The sequence below is a fragment of the Chamaea fasciata genome, unplaced genomic scaffold (assembly GCF_029207755.1).
Source record: "Chamaea fasciata isolate MVZ Bird 193981 ecotype frontalis unplaced genomic scaffold, bChaFas1.0.hap1 SCAF_12, whole genome shotgun sequence".
Lineage (NCBI taxonomy): Eukaryota > Metazoa > Chordata > Aves > Passeriformes > Sylviidae > Chamaea > Chamaea fasciata.
The window spans coordinates 16512232-16528906 of record NW_027094097.1 but is presented as its reverse complement, the minus strand read 5'-3'; the positions used below and the strand labels follow the sequence as shown (position 1 = coordinate 16528906).

Below are 16675 nucleotides of genomic sequence, written 5' to 3'. Positions count from 1 at the left end.
TTACATGAACAAAAGGATCCCACTGACAAAGTTGTAAAAAGGCCAGCTGAGTACTGCAGTTCCATCTAATTTACCCCTCATGAACATACTTGGGTTTCTGCCTGTGTTTGCTGTGCAGGAACCCATCCTTAGGCTTTAATCTTTTCAAGTTCTTCTTCTTTCTTACATTCAAACACAGCACATTTTTAATCAAGTACTGTGAATAGCATATCAAAGGAAGTGGTTGACCTTCAGATCAATGCAGTAGATAACCTCATCCGTTTATTACATTTGAGGAAAAATCCTGTTTCTATCAACTTTGATAAAGAACAAAAAACAGATGTATCTGGAAAAAATCTCCAGTACGTTTCAAATGTTTTGCTCCCGTTGGTTTCAGTGGTGCTGCTGCAGAGCCCTTCTGTGATAGCAAATTCCAAATATTCCAGGGAGCAGGAGCGTGTGCCCAAGGAAAGCACGCACAAAACCAATTCTCTCATTCTGTGTTTACTTACTCTGCGGAGTTGTCTCAAAGCACCAACTACAGTCTGCAAAAACAAGATTGCTTCCCTCTGGACCCAACTTGCATAAATATTTCAGCAGATAGATACATAAATTTAAAATTTAAAAAAAATGTTGTGGTAAATAGAAAGGAAGAAAAAAAATAAACCTGAGATGGGCTGATTTGTAAACAATAAATATTACATCGCCTTTACACAATAAAGTTCCACAAAGGACATCAGATGATCAAAGTTATGAGAAAGGCTTACTAGAGATAGAAAAGGATGACTCTCGGGGTCCTAAACTACTTGTAATTCGAGTATTCATTTTACTTGGTGGTAGCCTTTTAATAGCCAGCTGCTTGGCATTGGCTGTTTGATACTTTATTATTTCTTTATTTTCGGTTATCTCTGTCATAATCACCCCTAAGTAATTATTCAACTCGGAAAGAGTCTGCACAGAGCATTGCTAATGTCCTGTGGTTTCTTTGCCCATCTGAGTTGTCATATGGTGCTCTTTCCAAAACCACATTTGTAGAGCACAGCCTTGGAACTGTTTAATTTTCTGGAGAAGCATTTATTATTAAACACTAGACTGTTATCAAAACAATTCAACATGCATGACCTACATCTATTTGTGGTTAAATAGTAAGGTCTGGAGGTTAATAAAAAGAACTGCAGCAAGCTGCTCACAAGATAATTCAAGAAACTTATAAAGGATTGTAGAACTCCAGACATTTTCCCATTAGGCTTAAGATAAAAGTAAATATAAAAGGAAGATGATAGTTCTATATTACTATTTCCTTAACAATATTGAGAAATTCCATTGTTTCAACCGTTAGGTGAGACAAAGAGGAACTATGTGCAGTTGGTAAAAAGCTGGGGTTTTTCCTAAATTTAGCAAAATGGGGTTTTCCTTTCTCTTCGGGTAATTCTTAATTTTACGTATTTTGGGTTGGGTTGGGGGAGGGGGGTTGAGGTTGTTTTGTTTTTTTCCCCCACTGTCTTTAGCCTTGTGAGTGTGAATTGTGAAAAGAGTGGGAAGGAGAAGAGATCTAAATCAGCTTCCAGTTCAGCATTTAAGCAAGCACAGTCACTTCTCAAGAGCTGCTGAGTGTCACAGCAAGACAGGGAAGGGAAGTGGCACTAAATGACTCCTGAAAAGTCAGTAGGCTTATTAAGTCTTACTTAAAAAGTTGATTGGGGAGCTAATTTAGAGCTCCCCTGTCCTGCCTTTTAAGTATGATGAAAACCCTTTAAAGGACTCTCAGTGGTGCTAAGGGATTCAGAGTAGCACTGAGTGTAGACGTGGAGTGGGAGCGGGGAAACACTAAGTCAGGAGGACTGGGTACCTTTAGAGCCCATGCCTGTGCACTTTTCCAAGAGGGCGAGGGGGAGATGAAGGATATTTTACTGCCTGAAGCTTGCAGCACTATTTTTCACTGCACAGTGGGCCATGGTCCTGCCGTCAGAGCCCCTTTTCCAGTGTGTGGAAGTCTAAATGCCATCCACACCCATCCCGACTTGCTAAGCAGCATAAATGGGTGGTGTTAAATAACAAACTCTGTTTCTCCCCAAGGGTCTTACTGGTGTTAATGGCATTTCCTTATTGTTCACGCGGACATGGTGGCATCACATAAAGAGTCGAAGGAGCACTGAGAACGTGGCATTGGAAACTGTTGTTCATGCTCTAAATTGCTTCTAAGCTGAGCCTTTAAAACTGAATGTCATTGCATAGCAAACTGCCTGCCCTTTTAATAGAAATGTCAATCCTTTAGAAAGTTCTTGTTTAGAGGAACCATGTGCTAGACAATACTCCTAATGAAGATCTTCTTCCTTTGTCTCTGCACTTGCCCTCTCTTTTATTTCCTCGAATGGAAATACCAGGCAGGACTCTTCAATTATGGAAGAAGCTTTTCATTTTAACAACTGTTTTGCAGGCATTCTTGCTAATTCATTTTGTCCGCTTTTGTTTTCCAGCCTCCCATTTCTATTGTCATCTTTTAAAATGACAGGAGACGGAGCTTTTTCATTAGGAAAGAGCTGAGATGAGGCAGCGCAGTTCAGGCTGTGCCTGGAAGAAAGAACAAAGGCTTGACTCTTTAATTTTAAACTCACTGCAGGTGCATATTCAACAAGATATTATTGTCTTATGGCCACTAAAAGTGCACCAACTGGAAATATTTTTAGAGAATGAATTCTTAATCTATGACATCAATAATGTGACCCACCAGATTGTCTGAGAGTATTTCATTATCCACAGAGTGTGTACCTGCTTGTTTTCATCCTCTCCCAGCCAAGAGTCAAAACATATTATTAGTTTAAAGTTCAGGGAAAGAAGATTAAAGTGGGGTTTTTGTGTTCCAAGTGCAGCAAGCTGAACACTACATGGATGGGTGGTGATGGTAGCCGTTGACTTCCTAAAGAGACACAGGCTTTGTGCATCCTATTGATTTTTCCAGGAGCATGCCAACAGGAGTGCTGCTGCTGGAGCTGACTGCAGTCTCAGTTACCTGCTTCTCACTCTGATTATTCTGGAAGGGGCAGGGTCTCTGCACACACAGTACATCCCTGGTCACTACTGAAACAGAAAACAATCCATAAGAGGATATTTTCAAGCATTATTGCAATCACTATCCCCTACTATTAAGAAACCTGTCAGCTGTCCAAAAGCATCTTTGGAGAGTATTTCCACTTTGGTCTTGTTTTCCTTGAGATGGAAAAACAAACAACATTAAATTGCCTGTCCATGAGAGTCAATGAAATTTAACAATGTATATATATATATATGGAGATATACATGGATTTAATAAGTGCATTGCTTTCTAACTTCTTTACTAACTAAAGATAAGTCAAAACCAAAGTGTGGTATTTTTGTCCACTGAAGGAATACCTTTGTCTATAATTCTGAAATGTAGGCCATTGTAAACAGGTATTGATAACAAGCGTGTTATTGAATCTCTGGGGCACCAATAAGGGAGATAACAGACTGTCCCCTGAGGTCTCAGAACACACACCTTTCACAAATAAGCTTGTTATTAACACCACCACTGTGTTATCAGAGTCTTCCATCAGACCAAATTGTGTGTTGAACTCACTTTCTGCATATCAGTTCTGTACTATTATTATTATCACCATCAGGAAGTTGAATTTAGTTAATTGCTCCAGTTATAGCTTACTCCAAATTTGCAATATTATTGAACCTGCTCTAAAAGGGAGACAAACAAATTTTATTATTAATGATCGGCTGAAATAGATAAAAAGAAGCATTATTCCTTCTGTATTTATAGTTAAGTGCTCTGCAGACTGTGCTGGATATGCCAGACAATCCTCCAACACTGCATGAGTGGCTTCCAGCTGAGCCCCGTTTAGCACACAGTGAGTACCTGCTGCCCACCCGGAGGGAGCTCCCTCTTGGCTGCTGCCAGGGCAGCCCTGGTGTGTCACAGGCAGCAGGGCTGGGGACAGCACCAGCTGCTGCTCTGCCACACGGGCACTCCAGGAGCTGGGCAGTGTCCCCTGGCTGTGACCACCCCTGGGCAGGCACAACCCCAGCACTCCAAAGGGAGGAGTGGCTGTGTCAGGATGGAATAGACTCCCCTGGCTTACCTTTGCTGCCTTTTGACTCAGGTCTGGCCAAAATAACCACGGGTTGTGGGCCTGAGGCTGTGCAGAGCTCTTTGAGCACTCTGCTAATTCTATCTGGGGCCCAGGCTCTGCCACTGATCCGTGTTTCTGTGTTGTTCCTTTCTGAAAGCACCGCTGTGTTTTGGGCTCTGGCACAATCTGGGAGCTGTTGTTTTGTTATCAGCGCCTGGCAGGCTGTGCTAGTGTACAACAGAGGTGTGTAACGACAATGTATAGGATGTTTCTCTCTACAAAGCCTCAGAATTCTTTTATTGTCCAGACCTGGCTCATCTCTTGGTGACCTTCAGCCCCTCCAGCAGCCCTCATTGAAGTTCAGTGAGTGCTCCACAGCTGAGTGACAGGAAAACCTGCTGTCCTGCCCTCATCATCCCCTTAAACAGCTATGGCTCTCTGGGGAACAAAAGAGAAAAAAAAAGAAGGAAAAAGAAGAAAAAAAAAAAAAATAAATAAACAAGAAGAAAAAGAGTGAGGGTCAAGTAGCTAGAGACAGAAATGAAGATAAGAGTGCTTATGTGAGAGCACAGGGAGTGGCAGTGCCCAGCACACAAACCTGCCAGACTGATGGAACCTCAGTGGGAAGGAACCTGGAGGAGAGCAGGAAGAGAAATAGAGACCCAAAGCCAAAGAGAGCAAAGTGCAAGTGGATCACTGAACCCCAGAACCTAAGCCAGCACAGAGGATGGGTTAAGCTGCAGGAATAATTTTCCCCTTTGACCTCTTGCGTCTGGGTGATTTCTGAGGCTCCTGGGCTTAGCCCATGCCCGAACCAAAGCCAAGCACTGGAGTTGAAGTGGAACTGCAGAAGGATGTTGAGGGACAATGGATTGCATAAAGACTTCTCCTCTGAGACTGTTTTCATCCTTTTCTGACTTCCTGCTGTTGGCTTCTTCAGTGGAAGGCAGCTGTGGGAATTATCTGACAAAGACAGATCATCTAGTGCTAAAAATAAATGAGATAAAGGAGTTGAAAATGCCAATATCAAACCAAGCCCATCCCCAAAAAGATGCTTTCTCATATTCCTTTATCTGTGCAGTGGTGGCAGGGACACTTTCCTGCAGAGGTAGAAACAGGTAAATCCAAGCAGGTTCTTTTTTCTGCTGACCTGATTATATAGAATACATATTCAACTGAACATATAGAGGGACTAAGAGACTTGTGAAACAGTTGAGTCTTTTATGCTCATTTAAGGAGGAGGGCAGACAGCAGTGAGAAAGGACAGTGGAGCAATTGTCTTCCTAGAGGAACAATTTTCAAAATTTGTAAATGATACGGGAACAAATGTTGCATTAAACTTTCTTCAGTCTGTGTTGCAGATCCCATGAGCATTAGCAAAATATTCACAGGGGAGGGTGAGAGCCTCCTAATATAAAACCCATTTACAAAGAATGAAACAGTAAAAGCAATAGATGTTTAATATTCAGCATATTCACCACAACTGTTTCATCACTGAATATCTGTTGCACAGGGAAGGGACTGTGTGCAAATACTGAGCAGGAGGGCACAATTTCTCCTTTCCCAAGGGGGATTAGAATCCTTAGGTGGGTGACTGACTCTCAGCTCAGCACTGGGGTTTTTTGAACATCCTCTGGTAGGTAGCCAAGGGGAAGTTTCTTGTTGAAATGACAGAAATTCTTTGACACTAAATGTTTTCTTAGAACATACGTTGAAATGTCTCCACCATTTCTGTGATGAGCTTCCTTTCTGGCACCTATCAATGTATGCTCATGGTAATCACAAGCAATATCTTGTCAACAGCCATCTACCATAAGTGATCCTAATCCACTTTGCAATCATTTTCAAAGCCTCTTCATTTTCGCTGAAAGGATTGTTTTGTTTCGAAGAATTCCTGCTAATGTGCGAAATTGCCCTTAGTTAAATGCATTGTAGGAGCTGAAAAGGGCTACAAGTATAAACCTTCACAGCTGGAGCACAGAGCGATGTGGCTGCAGCTCACACTTCTCATTTTTCACAAGCAGCATATGCTGGGAGAGGGAGGAACAGATGCAACTCCTTTAATGGGACAAATCACAGGCATTTTATTTTCATGACTCCACGTTTGGAGGGTGCACTCCCTCTTTGCCTTTGCCCAACACAGCTCTGCATCCATGTGAGTAGCTGTGGCAGAATATTGACATGGCTGAGATCAAGCTTGGAAATGAAGGTTACACGGCCTTTCTGTGAGGAGCTCGTTAAAACAGGCAATATGTGGTGTACAGGTGGCAGCAGAAAGGCAGCCTAAAGTGGTTTTTTGACTGGGCTCAGGCTGCTGATGCAGAGGGAGGGTTTGGCATCAGAAGGTGCTCCCTGTTATTATCGACCAGGGCTGGAGGCCATGGCTTTACCTGCTGGTCTGGGCCCCTGCCAAACCCTCTCTGGCACCAGCAAAAGGACTTTTCTCTGCTTTTTCCTCCACTGTCTCTCTGGCTGCCTTGCTGGGGGAAGATAAAGGCAGTCCTGTCACACTGTGCAGAATTTTACCAGTCTGGAGCTGAAATAAGCAGCTCTGCTGGATGTGACCTGCTATTTTCACCATCTTACATATGAAATACTCTCCAAATATTCTGGCCTGTGCCCACTTTCCCTGAAATGATGTGCCTCCTTTGCTTTGTTCATCTGGAGTGCTGGAGATTAGGCAGATTTATTTTTTTAACATTGCTGCCCTTCTTCCTGCAGCCCAGACACCACACAGTATTTCCATTGGTGCACAGGCAGAATATCAGCTTTTCCTAACCCTGTTTGAGATGTAGGGGAGCCAGGCAAATCCATATTTTAAATTCACACTAATTGGGATTAACAGAAAAATAAATATTTACACAATATGCATAGGGCAAATTCAGTGTCCCCTTACTGTGGGATTGTGGGCTGATTTTACTGCTGCTTCTAGAGATTCTTTTTAATAATAGCTGACAATTGGATCTGATCCCAGCTTTCTCCCCCCTAAATCAAGATCTGTACTTTCATATGGGGAAAGGGTAATGGATATGGATATGTTTACTAAAGCCACACATGAGCGATGCTAAGTCCTAGGGAATTTGACAAAAACAAATAATTAGAATATTTTTTTGCCAGCTATTGGTCTAAACAATCACATTTTTCAGGAGTATTTTGGGTTTAGGTTTTGTTTTGTTTTTGTTCTTGATTAAGAGCTGGTAACAGTGGAATGCTTGAATATAAAAATATTTTCTTGGCAGAAGTCCAAGCACACATCCTTAAAAAGTTATATTTTCTCTCTCTCATTTTGTCTTTGCCTTCCCTGTTATTGATGCACATAATAAAACACTAGGAAAAAAGACAAATCCACCCAAAAGGTCAAAATCAATGATCCTTTTACAGATGGCACCTTTGGGAATCCTGGGTACTTTACCATCAGCTTGTGTTTGAGACTGTTACTTGAATACTTGTTTTTTGATGACAAAAATCAATGACTTCTTTAAAGAAGGCACCCTTGGGGCTAGAGGGATGCAGACTTTGAAATGTTTACTAGTCTGTGCCTGTCTCTGAAAGACTAATAAACATATTTATAAGTTTATGAGCTCTTATTTAATTTTATGGATTGGAGATGGGGTATGGTTTTGACAAGAATATTTAAGCTAATGTGTGCCAATGAGACACATTCTCTATCACTCTGCAAATTTACATACAAGTTCTGATCCAAAACCGATTTAAATCTACAGATATATTTACATGAGCTTTAAATTTATCCCTGTGAATAAGCCACTGAATTTATTGGAATTATCTTGTTAATCAATTTGATCCAACAGCCAAATACTAAATCAATTTTCAAAATAAAAAGACAGAAAACCCACTTATATAAAGATAAGGAATCTACTTCACTCAGCAAAGATTATTTCCTTTATTTTTTGTATAAAAATATTTTTTATTGTTGCTCTGAGCTGCAGAAAGCATTTGTTTGGGGGTTTTTTAAGAGATATATTTTTACCTTATTTCTTTGCTGCTAATTTAACATTGCATTTATTTCTGGCACTATAATTTACTTTGACACCAAGGCAGATATTCCTTGATTTTCCTGAATGAGCGGGGCCATAATAGGCTCTTGTAAATTAATAGAACACTTGATCTGGGTACCCTGTGATGTGGAGTTGAGGCTTTGGTGCTGGAGTCTGGACAATCAGTTTTCTCACCAGCTGTGCAGTTGCAGACTTTGCCAGGATTTTTTGCCTTTTTTTCCCCAAACAAAGATTTAGAGTTGTTTTAGTCTTGTCTTTTGCAAGTTGGTTTCCAGGGAATGAGCCACAGAAATTACTTTGGAAATAGACTGGCAGTGGATATGGCCTTGCAGTAATTAGAAAAACTAATTTATATTCCTTTTCCTTTGACTCTGGATCTAATCAGTAAATATAGTGATATAAAATGTCAACCCTAACCAAACAAGTGCATTGAAAGCATAATAGTAGATAATGTCATTTATGAATTAAAACATGGGAACATGCATGACATTAAAAGGCTTGTTATATTAGACATTCCTGCCCATCATTTACAGATCTTAATTTAAATTTATTCATTTCAGCCCCATAAATCAGTATTTTTCTAGTGTGTAGCTTGTCATCCCATCCTTAAGGCAGCAAAATCGCTTTGCTCTTGAGTACTGTGGAGGGAACTGCTGGATAATCTCTCCTGGGCCCCATGCAGAGATGGATTGAGGCCGGGAATTCTGTCATGGTCTAATCCCAGCACCACACAGCTACTCACACACACAGTCCTGGTGGCATGGTGAGAATCAGGGAGGTAAAGCCCATAGGCTGAGATAGCAATTTAATAAATGACATAAAGTGAAATATGATGATAATAATGCTAAAAGGCAAAAGAGAGAGGGGAGTAAAACCCAATTAAAACCAAGCAATGCACAGTGGAATTGCTCACACCCACTGACCCATGCTCAGCGACACCCCACTAGTCTCCCCAGTTTGTATACTGGGCATGATGTTCTGTGGTCTGCAATATCCCTGTGGCCAGTTTGGGTCAGCTGTCCTTGCTCAGCTCCCTCCTGGATCTTGTGCCCTCCTCACTGACATTCAGTGAGAAACTGAGACATGCTTGACTTAGGGTGAGCAGCTGTTACAGCAGCCCTCTTGTTAGAGGGTAGAAATGAGCAGAGACACAGACTTCTTGTTCATCACAGCATTAAAAGGGTCCTGGTTTATTCCTCTTTACAGCTCAGCCATCCTGACTCCAACCACTCACTGACTCTGGCTGCAGCAAGCTCCTGCTGGAGGTTTCCCTTGCAGCCCCTGATGGCTGATTATTTTCTGCGGAGCTCTGACTGCAGGTATTGATGTGCAAACTCTGACTGCAGGCTTTTACCTGGCTAGATTGTGACTGCAGTTCCAACAACAGGCTCTGACTGCAGACCCAGACTGACCTCACAGCAGGGATTCTCTCTCCCCAGGAGCCTTCTTCTTTGGGATCCATCTTTTCATGATCCTCCATGATGATTCCCCCTCACCAGCTAACCCACCCCCTTTTATCACACTTACCTTTATTGGATATAGCTGTGACTCATCAGGGGCGAGGCTGTATTGGGTAATTAACACAGCTGTTACTTGTCAGGGGCCAGGTCACCTGTATTCCCATCTCCTATAAGCAACAACTAAAACATTCACCTGTCATCCACGTTAACCTCATGCTGAAACTAAAACACAGCCCTAGGAGGAAAATTAACTCTATCCCAGCTGAACTCGGGACTAATCGCTCAGGAAAGCTCAGCTGCAGGAGAGCTGGTGGGTGCACAGGATCCTGCTGCCTTTCTGCAGAGCTGTGCAGCACAAAACAAGGCAGACACAACATCCCACACCGCTCTGCTGAGAACATTTTGTGCATCCATGCAGGGCAAGGACTGCTCTAGTGCTTCCTCTCACACTGCACTGACCCACAGCAGGGTGACTTTTAGTGAACAAGCTCTTACTTCAGTCCCTGGGCTAAAATGAATTTGTGCTTTCCTGATGAATGTCACACTGACATCACTCACAGCTGTACCCAGTGCCACTGACCTTTCATTGTCTGCTGTCCTTTACAAGTTCCTCAGTCTCATTTTGCTTCATTTTTCCTGATATGCACTGAAAATAGTAGAGCTTTCTCCTCTCAGGTTTTGGTCATTTAAGGGATATTTTTTTCATTGTCAGATTTTCATTGCTTGGGGATCATTGTAGGTAATTCTGGTGAGACTGATCAAAGAAGGGGTGAAAAAACCACTGCCAGTAGAACTGAAGGGATCCAGCTGTCTTCAGGTTGGGACAATCTGTAGGGTATCTGCCATAGCTGTCCTGACTCTTGTTTGAGGATCTGAGGCTGGCCACAGTCAGTAGGAGGGTGCTGGGCTCAGAGGAATTCCAGATCCTTCTGATGCTTAGTTGTGATGAGACCAGCTGTTCACAGTGGCCCATGGTGACATGGACAGTGCACAGAAATGGAACCAAGAACTCAGAACTGACACACAGAGGTTGCTTTCCACCTGACTGACAATTAAAGGCCTTGTCTTCACCCTTGGGAGTTTTCAGGACCTGAGTGAATAAAAGCCGGAGCAAACTGCTGAGATGTCAGCTGAGCCTCCTGGAGCTGCACTGCAAACCTGAGAAGGAGAAGAGCCCTTCTATCCCAAGAATTCCTGTGACTCCTAGGGATCCCCCCACTGCACCATAAATCTGCATTGTTGTAATTACTTATGAAGGAAGTATCCCAGTATGAGTTTCCTTTTGTTATTTCCTGCCATCTTCCATGACCAGACTTTGTTTAGTTCTGTCACAGTTTTAGAACTTTGTCAAGCCCCTTGTGTTTGAGCTGATATTTGAGAAGGTTAATGAATTGTATTAATTGTACAGCTTTGGACATAAAATGTCCCCTGTCCTTTGGCAGGTGGGGTGGGTCTTAACTTTAAGAATTTTATAATTGAGGCAGTTTTATGTTAGGTTTTTTTTTTTTCACTATACAAATTTACTTTACAAAATACTTTTTGTGTTTTACTATACAAAATACTTTGCAAATTTACTATACCAAAGGAAAATACTGATATTGCTTGAACAGTTGGTATTCTGATGCTATTTCACTTTAAGGAGAACAATTGGTTGAACTTATTTAATGTTGGCAAGAGAGTCATGAATCCCAATAAGGCCATGAATACATTTATTATTAATTTTTTTTCTCATTCATTTTTAATTTTCTGTCAGACAGAATCAAAGGCTGAATTGGTGACTTCAGTGTTTTTTACCTTGCTCTGTTGGCTTCAGAAGTCCTTTAATAAGGCAATTATTTATTCTGGACATCACTGGGAAATCAAAGGTGAAGAAATCGGGGATATCTAAACCCTGTAGTGCATTAATTCAAACAGAACTCACATTGTTGGATCGAGTTCATGCCTCTGGTTCTTTAATGTTGCCTGGTTTGGTACCTGTTTCATTTTAAATTTAGCTGGAATGTGCAGAATGGAGAATGAAGGAAAACCACAAAAGGATTTAGCTTATAGAAGCAAGAATTACTGGAATCAGCAGGGGTTCATCTCTGGATTGAGGGAAGGCTGGTTCATTGTAGTGAGAGGAAGCAAGCAGAGGATCTTTGGGAAGGGTTTAACGTGTGCCCACAAGGCTTTCATTAGGAGTTGTGGTTTAGAGTGACTCTCTGTGCCTGTTATCTCCTGAAAACAAGGGGTCGATCTGGCTTCATCACAATTCCCTTCTCTAAGCCATGGTGCTTTACTGGAATCAGTGAAAGCTTGCCTGCCTCTGACAGCATGGGGTTTTCAAGTGCAGAGGGCAATGTTTGTCTGCCTGTGGCACTCCCATTCCTGCGGGGACTGCAAGGCTCTGGGAACGAGCTGGACCTGATGGGAGGAGTTCTCCGTGCCAGGGCACCACAGGGCTGAGGCTGTCATTTATCAGCCCCCAGTTCACCTGGACAGACCCCCAGGGCACGTGTGAACACTTCTTCAGCTCCACGTGGTTTAGGTTTTGTACATTATTGATGGAGTTCCCCCAGGAGCAGGAGGCAGTGTTTATTCCTTGTTTCAGAATAAATATAAAATACATCTGTTATTCACACTGCTTTGCTATCAAGATGTTACTGCAGTCTCTTGCTGGTTTGTTTTTTGCTCATTCCTCAGAATTTCAGCCTTCTATGAAGTTGATGGAAGAAGAACTGAAAAGGGAGACAACATATTGAACCTGACATTTAAAGGTTCAAACCTTCAACGCACTGAGCACATACTCTAAAGAAAACAGTCATGGAATTTGCTTGTCTTGTATCCTGAATTCCTCCTTGACACTAAGCTGCCTTACTGCAGCATGATGTAGTTTAAATGTGATTTATTATTGCACCCAGAGCAGGTAACACTCTGCTCTAATGCTCTGTGTTGAGCAAAGCAACAAGAGGCTATTTGGAAACATTTAGCTCCTGAGGAAAAAAAAAAGATTCTGTTGCTCTCTGTCTAATCATCCTGCTGATCACAATGCTATCTTAAGGAAAAAGGAATATTCTACAAGTTGCCATAAAGTTTTATGAGCCAATTATTACAGATATAATTGTCCAAGGTTGTAGAGGTCTATAGATGTCTTATTTTCCGTAGGCTGGTGCCCTTTTATGCTCCTCTTTTATAGTTAATGCAATGCCTCATTTAATAATTTTAATAATTTAAAAATAATTTATTGGAGTTAAATTGCTTTTTTAGAAGGCATAATCTTATCGTTCTCATTTTTATAAGAAACTCATTTTAATTTGTTTGCTGTGCCATTCTCAGATGAATTTAGGAATTTAATGGAGTGAAAATTGAAGGCTGATGGCATCAATGAAATTATTAATTTGGTAACCGAAAGATTTATTTGGTTGATTTAGATGGAATTTTCAATACCCAATTATCTTTGGACTCTATTAAAGAGTGAAGCCTAGCCAAATAACAGTTCTCACTCAAAGTTCCCTGGGATGAATTGAAAAGGACATCTTCATTATTGCTATTGATGTTAATGTGGAAATCACTTACTGTTAATAATCCTGAAGGACAGATAAAGGCTTATTTTTACCCTCAAGAAGCTAGGTTCCAAACCCTAAAAATGTTATCTTAGTGAATGAACATTACCTGCAGATAGCAGACTTAGCCATACAGAATATTTTAACAGTTTACTTTTATCTCTACCAAGTCCCATTAGAATAATTTAGCAGAAGGAAAATATCTTTGTCATGCAAATAAGTTTGAGTTTTTTTAATAAAGGTGGAAATGTAACTATATAAAGAATCTATCTGCAAACCTAGGTTTGAGCATACAAAAGAAATATTTATTTTCTATTATATTCCATAAGCTTTTCCTATTAGGATTTTGAAGAACCCTTCCATAAAAACCACTCTGTTGCAGTTCATATTTTTAAAATCACTATTTTCCTAATACCCTTTGCCAATATAAACATTTATATATTCCACATGTGTTGTTTCCTGAAGAGATACAAACATCAAGATGACAGCACACCCCAGTGAAAGGGTCACAGGCTTTTTTTTGTTGTTTGAAATTGTCCTGGCTGACACAGCTGTAATCTAGAGAACACATTTCTTTGCAGTTCTACAGTTGATAAATGTAAATGCAGGAGAAGAAACTGCAAATGAAGCATTAATTACCTTAAAGTTGGTGTCAGAAGTTAAAGAGAATCTTAGGGATTTTACAAGTCAAAAAGGAACATATTCCCACCCAGACTAAAAATACACAGTATGGACCTACTTGTACAACAGCTCGAGATAGTCAAATATTGATACCAAAACCCAGGCTGGATTGATCATTCCCAGTTCATGAACATATTGCATCGTTGTGTCACCTGGAGGATTCAAGCTGCATATTAAGTAATTCCTTGGCAGCATAAGAATGAAAAGTTTCTTTGCTCTCAGATTTTTTGACACTTGGAGGAAAGATAGAAAGTAAATTTGCACGAAAGTTGGGTTCCCAAAGTGCCAGAGGTTTATTGCTGGAGGCTTCCACATGTGATCCACACAGCATAAGCTCTCCCACTCAGGTAATATCAATCATATATGTCAGGTGTGTGGTTCTGTGTATTCAGATTTGGAGTTAAAATGAGGAGAGGAGAGATTTAATAGTTTAAACTAGGCTTGGAAATAGTTAAATAACTTTTGCAGGAGGACATAAATATTAAAAAGACAAAGACAATGAACCAGGGTCTCTGCACTGGGTTGCTGCAGATGTGGGGAGTGCTGAGGTGTGGCAAACCAGCAGCAAGCCAGGCTGTGTATGAGTTACCCACAGTGCCAGGCCAGAGCCTTCCGTCCCAGACAGTATTTATTTCCTACTGTCACCAGCCAAAAAGATAATCCCAAGATTCTGCTTCTCCCTCCAGAGCTCTTATTGCCCCAAACATCTTCATTCAGTGAAGACCTACCCCTGCTGTGCTCCAGGTTTGTTTTCCCACTGTAACAAAGGCTGAATTACACCTGGAGGTGTCCACAGTCCATCGGGCTCCCCTCTCCCACCACTGTCTGCAGACTTTGACTCCATCCTCACACTCAGACAGGGAATTCTCCAGATGTGACCAGTGCACAGTGAGATTATGTCCACTTTGACATTCGGCCTCCTCTGTTCACAGCACTGGTAATGCCAGCAGGGTTGGTTGAAATAAAGATGTGTTTTAAAGTTGCCTAGGAGAGAGGAATTATACACACAAGTTTAATTAAGCTTTCAGCATCTGGCTACTGGATTCCAGCTCCGAGAAGCACTTGGAATGAAAGCTGCATGTTGTGTTGCAGCTCTCTCTGAATTTAGAGGTTAGATCTTCAGCCCTGCTGTAGACCCCTCTCCCTTTCTGTGCTATATATAGTTTGTGCAGCTGGGTACAGGTGAGATCGTCTGGTCAGGAGACAGTCAGAGCACAACTAGCATGAAGACTGGAACATTTTTTTTATGCTGGCAGACAATGTCTCTCAGATCAAAGAGGGCACTATTTCCAGAGTGAGAAGAAGAATACGTGCTGTCTGCAGCATACCTGACTTCTGCATAAGAGCTTGCAGCTCCTTGGAGTTCCACTGTCAAGTATCACATGCACAGGACTTGATGAGTGAAATTAAAAGAAAAAAAAAATTGACAGTATAGTCACACAACAGTTGTAAAAGGAATTCACATAATATTTTCCTCCTAAATATCATGTGAAATTTTGATGGATTCTCCTACTATTGAAAGATTGTTAAAGCTGTTCAAGAATGAGTAGAAGGAGTACAATTCCCCTTCTTTTCTCCTTCCTCTCACCCTTATTAATTTAAACCAATTTGTAGAACCTTTTACACCACAGCTGAAAAGCTGCCTCCATTCTGTCATCAACAAAACATAACTTGCAATTATTTTTACTACTTTATACTGTGTACAAGGAAGAAAAATGCCTAGAACTGTATCCCAAACCAAGAATCAAGCTCAATTCTTTTAATTATCAACAACAGAAAGTGATTCTTGCTTCTCAAAGAGCCCTGATATAGGCATAATTAGCTCATTTAACCTCAAAGAAATAATTAGCCAACAAGAGAGGACAAGAAAAAGAAGTTAAAATGCCACAGTAGTATATTTTCCCTGTTTTCTAGCAAAACTGTTATCACATGGGAAGGAGAGCTGGGTGATACTGACTTGCTGAGGTTTTTTGCAATAAAAGGTATTAAGGTACAAACAAAAATAGAAAAGCTCCTCAGTTCCATCTGAAGGGCCACACATTCATTCAGACATTTTTCAGTTCTGAGAGAACTTTCTCTGTGTTCTGGGGCTGATTCACATCTGTCAATCCAATCCCCCATTAACTACCCAAACAACGCGAAAACTGTGTCACTGCAAGAGATAACCACGAAACCCAACAAAAATTCAAATGATGTTAAAACCCATTACCTAATCTATGTACGACTGATAATTCTATCAGAAACAGTGAAAATATTTAAACTGGAATTAGTTCCCACTGGCTCAGGCCCTTTGATGCAAATAGGAAATAACTTGTTTCTCTGGAAGCTATCTCAGCATAGCGCTGGTGGGCCACTGCAGTATCACACACAGAGGCAGCTTCAGGAGTTCTTATTTCTCCTCCCTTTCCTCTCACTCTTCACAGTCCGTGGGTGTAGGAGAAGGGAACACAGGTGACCTTACCCCTGACAAGTAACAGCTGTGTTAATTACACAATACAGCCTCACCCCTGATGAGTCACAGCTATAGCCAATAAAGGTAAGTGTGATAAAAGGGAGTGGGTTAGCTGGTGAAGAAAATAGAGGATGAATCTTGAGGAAGATGGAATGAGAGGATCATGAGGAAGAAGGCTCCTGGGGAGAGAGAATCCCTGCTGTGAGGTTTGTCTGAGTGTGCAGTCATAGCCTGTTGCTGGAAGCTGCAGTCCGTCTAGCTGGGTAAAAGCCTGCAGTCAGAGTCTGCAAACTGATCCCTGCAGTCAGCATTCAGTAGAAAATAAGCAGCAGTCAGAGCCTGCAGGGGAAACCTCCAGCAGGAGCTTGCTGCAGCCAGAGTCAGTGAATGGTCCGAGTCAGGGTGGCTGAGCTGTAAAGAGGAATAAACCAGGACTCTTTTCATGCTG

The 16675-nt window shown here is 41.4% G+C and overlaps 1 long non-coding RNA gene across 1 annotated transcript; it reads right to left on the bottom strand.

The window, feature by feature from the left end:
- Nucleotides 1–13424: 13424 nt before the first annotated feature.
- On the bottom strand, nt 13425–16161 carry LOC136295927 (uncharacterized). Its single transcript, XR_010722841.1, has 3 exons — nt 15985–16161; nt 15104–15167; nt 13425–14759 (listed from the first exon to the last, which is right to left on the bottom strand). It is a non-coding gene; the product is annotated as an uncharacterized lncRNA (long non-coding RNA).
- Nucleotides 16162–16675: the final 514 nt, after the last annotated feature.